Source organism: Amblyomma maculatum, chromosome 6 (genome assembly GCF_055883805.1).
Source record: "Amblyomma maculatum isolate TAMU_Amacu chromosome 6, ASM5588380v1, whole genome shotgun sequence".
In the NCBI taxonomy this organism is placed as follows: domain Eukaryota; kingdom Metazoa; phylum Arthropoda; class Arachnida; order Ixodida; family Ixodidae; genus Amblyomma; species Amblyomma maculatum.
Window position 1 is genome coordinate 138,081,187 of NC_139349.1, and position 9,524 is coordinate 138,090,710.

The 9,524-nt window shown below is 45.5% G+C and overlaps 1 pseudogene; it reads right to left on the reverse strand.

Moving 5' to 3' along the window:
• Nucleotides 1-6,606: 6,606 nt before the first annotated feature.
• LOC146186869 (uncharacterized) lies at nt 6,607-8,882 on the reverse strand (annotated as a pseudogene).
• Between the last annotated feature and the right edge of the window lie 642 nt (nt 8,883-9,524).

Here is a 9,524-nt window from a genome sequence, read left to right on the forward strand (position 1 = left end):
TTTCTTTAGTTTGCTAAAACTGATTTTATAGCTTGCAGTCTGTAGCTTTAGAGCCATTCAAATTTCTACAGACAGCTAAAGATAACTGTATGACAAAGTATATAGCTTCATGGACATGGTTTTCTATAGTTAGCTAAAGAGATTTTGTATGGTCCAGAAGCTATAGACAAAGTGGTATAGAATTTTCTATAGCTGCCTATAAATATGTCATTGGCACTTTATAGCCTACTATAAAAGTCCATAGATAGACATAGCTGACCATAAACTTTACCATTGAACTACATAGACCCTTTTTGTAGGGTTGGCGCTCCTTGAGCGCTCGATCCTTGGTTCTCTGTTTTTCTGCTGCACAGCGTAGCTGCCGTTGCTATTCAAGCAGCGGCTGCAGGGCAGTTTGGGCTGCCAGCCCCTTTGCAGCAGCTGCCCTCGGCCTTTTAGGTGCATGAGGCAAGCTTGCCGCGTTGGGGCTCTCCACTGCTGAAGGCAGCGGCGAAGCCGTCGTGCATGGGAAGGGTTCAGGCTCTTCGGAGTCGCAGCTGGAGAAGGAGTGTCTTCATGTTCATTACACACCGCATCTTGTTCCGCGGACTCCCTTTCTGCTCCCTCCAGCATGCTGAAGAAGATCTGAAACAATACACATGTTCTGCGTTAAAGTAACAGATATGGTTCTACATGCAGCTGAAGGGTACTGTAATTTAAAAAACTTTGAATCACGGCGTAATGGGGTCTCCCCAAGTATTGCATGCTGTCACTTCAAGCACGGGCCGCATACAGAGAAATCTGTTTTGTTAGCGATTTTTCACACTTACTAGAAACAAAACGTCACCACAACTACACACCAGCTCAGCAGATTCATTCTCCCTCTGACTGCGCGGCCTGATTCCTCCATCAGGCTGCAGTCATTGACTGGCAGGGAGCCCAGGAACCTGTGAATGTCCCAATAATAATGCCAGGAAATACCTCCTGACCTGTAGTTTTCCCACGGCTGAGAAATCTGTAAAGAAAAAAGCATTACTGTGATCTACGCCGCTTGACCTCATGGACGTTATTGTAAATGAAGTGTTAGAAAAATACGGAATGTCGCAACCTTAATGCATGGACTGCTCTTATTGTTGGCTATTACTTTCTGAATTGAAGATATTGCTGCAACGTAATGTGTGAACACGGGAAGGAACATTTGCATGACGAAGATTTCCAGCAATTCTATGTGGAGGGAAATTTATGAATGCATATACACGCAGAAACACCTCAGATAAGTTGTACATACAAGCAGGCGGGAAGCACTTCTATTTGCCGCAGTCACTCGGTGCCTATAGAAGCGGGTTGCTAAGCCCAAGAGCAATGGAGCAGTTCAAAGCTGTAATCGATGTTGAGTATGCCTGAGGGTGAATATGACCATAAGAGAATATAGAAAATAGGCTAGCTGACCACAGTCTGTGATATGACCTGCAACATGCGAGGTGTGCAGCTTGTTCAAAACACACAAAAGAACACGCGGGAACATTGCATATCATGCAAATCAAGGCGAGAAAATAAGTTAGCTGACGCATTTATCTGGCTTGCACGGGCAGCGCGCGAGGTCGCATCATCAAACATGGAGGCAAGACTGCTCAAAACAACACAGCAGTTTACGCGAGAGCGATCCAGGAGTAGGGCTTAGTCGGGCTGGTTTGTTGATATTGAACGGAACGACGAAACTGCTGACAGACGGGATGCGAGAGGAAACAGACACATGTGCCTCTCTTCGCCCTCGTCCCCATCTGTCAGCGCCGTTTGGTCATTCCGTTCAGCAGAGGACATGTAAATCATGCCATTTTATGAGAGCGTTCAAAATATAAAACTCACCTATATTTGTTGCCCAAGTGTTCAATTTTTTTCACTTCCTTTGTTGTTTTCACAATGCTGGCGGCTTGCAGTTTCACGGCGATGACCGCGTATACCTTTGCATTGCGCTTCGTACGCCGGAGGTCGCCGAGGCTGTCTTCCCAAAGCCTTATCAAGGCATATATATGTCTCCGACTCCGACCCTTATTTCCGCTCTCCATTTCCCTTGGCCGCTGGGCAGAATGCCATCTTGAACTCTGCTAAAAACACGCTGCCTAGACAGCAGACGGACCAACACTGCCGCAACATAACCGTTCACGGTCGCCGCCATGAGAGCAATCAGCCATCGTAGCAATGTCAATGCGGCTCCCCTGACGACTATTGCAGCTAAATGAAAGAATGTTGATTGCAATTTTTGCTATATATATATATATATATATATATATATATATATATATATATATATATATATATATATATATATATAAATATACCGGGTGTCCCAGCTAACTTGAACGAAGGGTTACAAAATAATATATTTGAGGTAGGTCAGTGAAATGAATTGCGTACAACTGCCAGCCTGTTTGTGCACTACAGGCAATTTTTGTTTTGCAATTACTTAATTAGCTAATTACGTTAATTTTTCTAATTTAATAAATATCGACTTTAGACCAAAAATGTGAATTGGAAAGTTGTAGAGCACCTTCAGAAACCTCCATTCCATTAATTGCGATAAAGAAAGTCTCCCGTGTATCTTTTTTTCCGAGCTCAGAAAAAAGCCCACGAAATACAAATAATACCACGTGACTAGCGCATTTGTGCGCCGCGATTGTGGTGCTCTCCCTCGTGGTTTGAGCGAACGAAATCAGCTGCGGCCGTGACCCGATGGTCCCCTTGCAGCGGCAGGCAGAAGTGTTGACGATGGTTCGAGCGAGCTCGAGCTCGCCCGTCGCCACCGCGATTTTGGCCAGGCCTGCGCACCGCAGCAGCTTACATCACGACAGGCGGATGGCGATAAAGAACCGGCAAATGAAGCTGCAGCGCTAATTTTAGTCGAGTCATATGATGTCATCTCGCCCCTTTACCCAAGCCTGTATGCGCAGATTCAGTGGCTGATACCTTATCGCTCATCCGTTTGTCGTGACGTTCGCTGATAGGAGAGAAGGAGGCCTTGTTAGAATCTCGGTGGTGTCGGCTCACCGCTCTCGCTGCTACTGCACCGTCACGTGGGCCGGCTGTATGACGCGGGCGAAGAAGCCATCGCAGGCATATCGGCCTGCCGCTTTAACGGGGTCAAGAAGACACGGCCGCAGCTAATTTCATTCGCTCAAACTACGACTGAGAGCACCACAATCGCGGCGCTAAAATGCACTAGTCACGTGGTATTATTTGTATTTCGCGGGCTTTCTTCTGAGCCTGGAAAAAAGATACACGTGAGACTTTCTTTGTCGCAATTAATTAAATGGGGGTTTCTGAAGGTGCTCTACAACTTTCCAATTCACATTTTTGGTCTAAAGTCGATATTTTAGAAATTAGAAAAATTAAAATAATTAGCTAATTAAGTAATTGCAAAACAAAAAATTGCCTGTAGTGCGCAAGGAGGCTGGCAGTTGTATGCAATTGGTTTCACTCACCTACCTCAAATATATTATTTTGTACCCCTTGGTTCAAGTTAAACGGGACACCCGGTATATACACCCTACAGTTAGCGTAAATTAAATTTAAAAGGTCAGAAAGGTAAAAACGTTAGACGAAAAAAATGTTTTCTCGGCAACGTTGCATTTTATTTTTGAAAAGCTACTATTGGGACTACACACTCGCTGCCGCACAAAGTGTAGTGAGTTCCCCAAAATCACTCCGCGCTGAGTCCATTCAGCAGCGAGTGTCATTAAAGTTCATCATCTGACACGATACGAATGACACTAAAGGCGAGTGCACTCGTTGAAAGTGACACTAAACTTGCTTATCTGACAGAGGTAAGTCAGCGTCTCTTCAAGGCTTGTTTTCCAACTAAAATGTCTAATTCCCAGACGCCGCACTCGCATTATTTGAAGTGAGCAGAGGCCAACTTCCCTTTCTAAGTAAACTGTGGAATGTGCAGTTGACTTCAAGATGACTCAGGGAGACACACCAAAAAGGTACAATGGTTGAATGCCACCCTTTCACATGTAAAAAAAGAGGATGAAAGGGGTGGAGATTGTCAAGCCCCTTGCTGCTCCAGTGTGAGTGGTTTCGGCCCATTCGTCACTCACTCCCTCCTTGTCTCACTTTCGCCAATCGCCAGCATGAATGCGCCATTGAAAGGCGTCTGCCTCTTTTCGTTTCAACTAAGACTGCGAGAGTGGCGTCTTGGAACAGGGCCTTTTGGTTGGAAAACAATCCTTGCAGAGAAGCTAACTTACAGATTTCCGGAAATCGTCTATTGTCCAAAAAGGATGAATTTGGACTACTCCCTCGCCCCATGTAAAAGCTACAATTGACATTATTGCAGTAGCGCAACTGTCTTGCGACCGCCAAGAAGAGTATGTTTGACAGGACGGGTTACCGAGAAAATGCGCACAAATTTGTTTTCCAAGCAGTGGTTCAGTGCATGGTTGGTCTCGCCTAGCCTCCAAACATTTTACGGAAGGGGCTCGGGGGGGTAATGGAAACGCTGTACATACTTTTCCAAAATTCATTGCTTGTTGAAACAACTCCTTTCGACAGCAGATCCGCTTTCAAACACTCCATAGAGGAAGAACTTCGACAACTGTCTCACCTGATGCAGAGCCTACAATTCATGATCTAGAAAAAAGCAGAGTGTCAGTCGAATGAAAGGAATGAATACCTGAAGGCACCACTCGATCGAGGACGTGGTGCGAAAAGCCCGAGACACCACTTGTTCTTAGCACAAGGAGACGCATCCACTCAAAGTGGAAACACAAACCGTTCATTAGGGAAGGACCGCGGAGTGAGTTTTTTTAGGTGACAAGACATGAAACGCACGCTGCGTGCGTGCACCTGTTTTGCGCGCATACACTGTGGTTTATGCGGGGTCTATTCGGGCGCACGAAGATCCTGAACATGGTCACCGCATCACCCTTTGCACCCCTGCATTGTGTGCGAACAGTGGACGCTCGCCTGCAGTGCTAAGCCGATAACCTTCAGCCCAATCACTGAGGGGCTTTGCGCTGTTTTGTGCTTTTCTAAATATACTCCTGGCCCTGTACGTTTTCCATCACGCATTCATATTTGGCTAGGCACTTCAGGCTCGGATGTTTAGGCCCAATGGCATAAACAGCTGCTTTTCCCTTTCCCGCCAGGTGCTTCTGGACAGTCTCTGCTGTGCAGGGTGCCCTCTCAACATTCCTAGTTGTGTCAAGTGTTTCTTCCAAAGTAGTTACTTTGGCAAAGTCACGTCATGTGTAATATTGTGCTTGGTTCCCCGCCTAAGTAGTAGGCCAGATTATACATCGTGCGATGCTTTTTGTTCAAGCTACTGTATTTGGCAGAGTGAGAGTTCATACTTTGCTGATTATGTGTTCTTCCTTATTTATATTCTTACTAGGTATGGAAAAACTTTGTTGACCCTATAATAGTCTGTGGTATCCCCATCGCTTATTAGTGGGCTCGACGAGTTCACGGGAGAGTATGATGGCTGCATACAGTCAGCTGCCTACTACTGGACGTGTTTGCACGTGCAGAGGTCCGCAGGACCGGTGCACTCTTTGGTGTGCTCCAGCAGGGTTTCCTTACTCGCCCTCCGAAGAGATCCGCACTGCTGTTTGAGAGACGGACATTACTGTTTTGTTTCGCTGCAATGGATGACAAGGGCTATCTATGGCTATTTCTCCCACTTCCATTGCGTTCGGTACGCTGATTACTTCGCTTTTAATGAAAGAGCTTTATTGCATTGCCATCCTTATTTTGGCTATTTAATTCAGCATCTACGTGTACTGTATCCTAGCAACTGGATATACATTTTCTTTTTCTATCACTCCTTTGCACACGACTGGGTGGATCTTTTTTGATACGCTGGTGCTTACAGGTAGTTCCTTCTTGCCAACTACTTGATATGATATGGTGATCTTGAGCCTTTGAAGGTTTTGACATAGGCAGCCTGATTATTTGGTTCATTCGGCACTCCTCGTTACGTTCTTCAAACATATTTTGAATGCCGAGTCTCATGAGCCTGTCCATTGACATGCAAAGTGGATGTCATAGTACCGCTTTGACTGCACTCCTGATGTCTAGCTGTCTTCTTCAGCTTTAGGTGTGGATAGCGAACATGATAATACATCCATCCTTGCAGAGCCATAACCATCAAACTTCAGTCGTTCCCTCAATTACCTCAAACTCTCATTTATGTTTTCTACAGCAATTCACAGGCTGCCCTCCGTTATAATCGAAATAGTATGTTACCCCTAGACCTTAGAGGGGTCTCTAAAAAGCACCGTCGGCTCTCCATTCATAACCCATCACTCTTAGGTGAATTCCTTGCCATTAGGTATTGTCGGAAATGATATGGGTAATCAGTTAGCCTGCAACGTTCAATACTGGGCGTCGTCAATCCTCTGGGACAGCCCACCTACAAGTGTTGAGGCACTGGCCAACTTGGTCCTGCTTGGACCAAGTTGGTCCGATGATATGACAATAAACAAAATGTATAAAGGTGCCTCTTTGTCTCAGGTTAATGGGTGTGAATTTCTGGTGGCATGCGTTTGATGGTCTTCCTGTTAGAGATGAAGTGTGATATAGTGATAACATCACATATTTCTACACAGTGATTACCGTGTTTATTTTTCAATGCATTTCTACGCGCTGTGGCAAATAATGTTTCAAATATACATGCTGCAGTCTTGGAATTAATGCATAAATAAACTGCACACATTTCCTTAGAGCTATTGCTAAGGACTCTACCTTGCTGTAGGCAATAAGGTGGACTTATTCCAAATGCAGGAGAAATAGTCCCAATTGGACTTGTGTGTAGTAGCAATGTGTGAGCCTCAAGGCATAATTTTCACCTTCAGGTAAAATATACGGCACTTTCTTTTGCCTCACAAGGTCATAAATGTTTTGTTTTCCCTAGAGTAGGACTTTTCATCTCTAGCAAGATGGCTGGCTTTCGATTTTTAAAGACAATGCTGTCTGGGCTGAAGCCGAGTCATGGAACTAGAGGGTTCACAACAAGGCCCATTGATGACATTGCATTGCCTATGTTCAACATATACTCCTCCATGGCTGGCTTTTCACAAGCCTTCCCATATCTCGTGGCGTCGTTGCCTGCAAAATTCTGTGTCAGCATTTTTCTGACCTTGGCTTCCCAGCTCTGACCTGGTGATGGCACAAATCTGTAAAATGTGTGTACCTTGCTTCCAGTTATCTGGAACATTTGCTCCCTTTGCCGTTGTGTGCTGTTCTGGCCAGCTGTCTGATCACAAATGTTTATTGCATGTGCTGAAGTCACAGCAACTATGTCGGCATAAACTTTTGACAGACGAGGACACAGGTCTGTCTTTAGCGCTCTATAAATTGTGCATTTGTTTCAATCCTGAAATGCAATTTCGTGGAACTGAAGTTCCTCAATCATCTGGGCATGTTGGCTGGCAAGGATGTGCTGCAATCATAAACTTGGCTCACATCGTGTGTTTGTGTCACACATGTCCGCAGCACTTTCTTCGACATTGTGACTCTGAAGGCAGCGGCCCTTAACAAGCCTTGCTAGGGCGCTTCGTGGAGCAGCAGCAATAAGCCGCTGTCGGATGTCAGCAAGTTTTTGAGGCCCCAACCGGATCCTTGCTTTCGAGACCACATGACACAAGTCCCTAACTTTTCTTGGCTGATCAATATTCTTTGCTTTCAGCTTCCCTCATGATTGCTTCACGTCTGTGGAAGTGAGTGCGTCCAAGTTCTGGATGCCAGTTCTGCAGCCGTGGCATTACATAGTAATAAGGCATTTGCAACAGCAACTCTGGAATTTGAAAAGAGTACTACATTCACACATAGACAAGATACAGCCCACCAAACTGTGGCAAAAATGTTGGAAAATAACAACATAGGAAGATTTATGTGAAAAGATCCTATTCGGCTCTGGGATTATCGCTGCGCATCCTTACCTGTGTGCAAAAAGCAAAAGTGCAATCATGTGCTTGCAGCAGGAAGAATTCCCTGCTTTGCACAAGCAGTGGCCCTGTAAAGAAACACCAAAACATTCCCTCCCTGGATTTCAGGAAAAGCATTTTCATGTTATGATTCATTACTCTCCAGTATGCTTCCAGCAACGTGCATATATTTCATATTTGGAGTAAACAGCATAGCTAATCTCCACAATACGCGCTATTAAAGTATTCAAAAATGACTGAACGCCCGCGAGCCAATATTAAAACGACGAATTAGTAATGGATGCAACATTTGCGCTAAGGGGCGTTTTGCAGATACGGTTCATCAAACGATGAGCAGACCAAAGCAATGCTCGCACTGCATTAAAATCTGCTTTCTGGAATGCGTGCATGAGTGAACTTTCGACGTGTACTGTATGACAAATCCCGCTTTAGTGATCACATGCAAGCAAATGCATTTCTTTACAATCGCATACAAACGGTGCTTGTTTTTGTTTGCAACGCGATAGAAGAGTTCGAGCACCGTTCATGTTGGCGTAGCTTAGCCTGCTGCCACACCTTGCATAACCTCAGGCGCACTTCTTTTGCACGGCGTATTTGGGCCCACTGCCCAAAAATATTTCTACACCTGAACAGCAGACGCGAAGAATGGCCTACTTTGTTGAGGCAAGTCAACGGGAATTCCCTCGTTGGTGAACAACGGCGCGACATTGCAAACAAGGACAACAAACTCGGCTAGTAAATAGCGCATGCACCCACCTTTATAGATTCGTCGCTTCCATACTCGAAGCACAGCCCGTGCGGGCTTTGCCGTACGTGTGATGTTTTCGGGCATAATCGTTGGACGGTATACGAAGAGGCTGTACATTCCTTCACAACGGCGCAAATATGTCCTGCGTTTAAAACTTCTCCTTCAACAAGACACCGAACACGCGTTTCTGCTCATCCGATGTGGGACATAATGCATCGTAGTGTCAGTGGTCTTTTAAATAAAGACATGCCAACATTTAAGGCGAGGGTACCACGGCTGCAATCTTGGTATTAGTTTAGATTCTGCCACCAGGCTACGCCACTGATTCACGACTGAGAAAGTGCCTACCGTTCTCGCCCGCAGTGGCTAAGCGACCCAACCTTGGCAATGTAGAGAAGCTTTCTTTTGTTGGAGGGTAGGTCTTCAAAGCCCCATTCTTCTCCCCGCCATGCGCAGGGGGAAGCGTTCACCTGTTCCTGTAAATATGAAAGCAATCTGCACTCATTTTTCTTTTCTGGGCTGATTTTTCTTGCACATTGCAAGAGATGTTACGTGGAAGATTTACAGTCCCAAAGCTGTCCGCACAACTAACGTTGATGAGGGCACCGATTTCACAACACTCAGCGTCGTCGTCTTCTCGGAGTCTGTTGCGCTTCTTCATCCTCATCACAAACAGCGAATACAGCTAAGTAACAATATCAACGAGATACCAATGCGGATCAGATAGACTTGCATCAGCTACTATCAATTGATCTGAAAGTACCTCTTCGGGGGAGGCGTTGGTATCCGAAGGAGGAATAGATTCCTCCATGAGGCTGGGATCATTTGCTGGAAGCGATCGGAGAAATCTG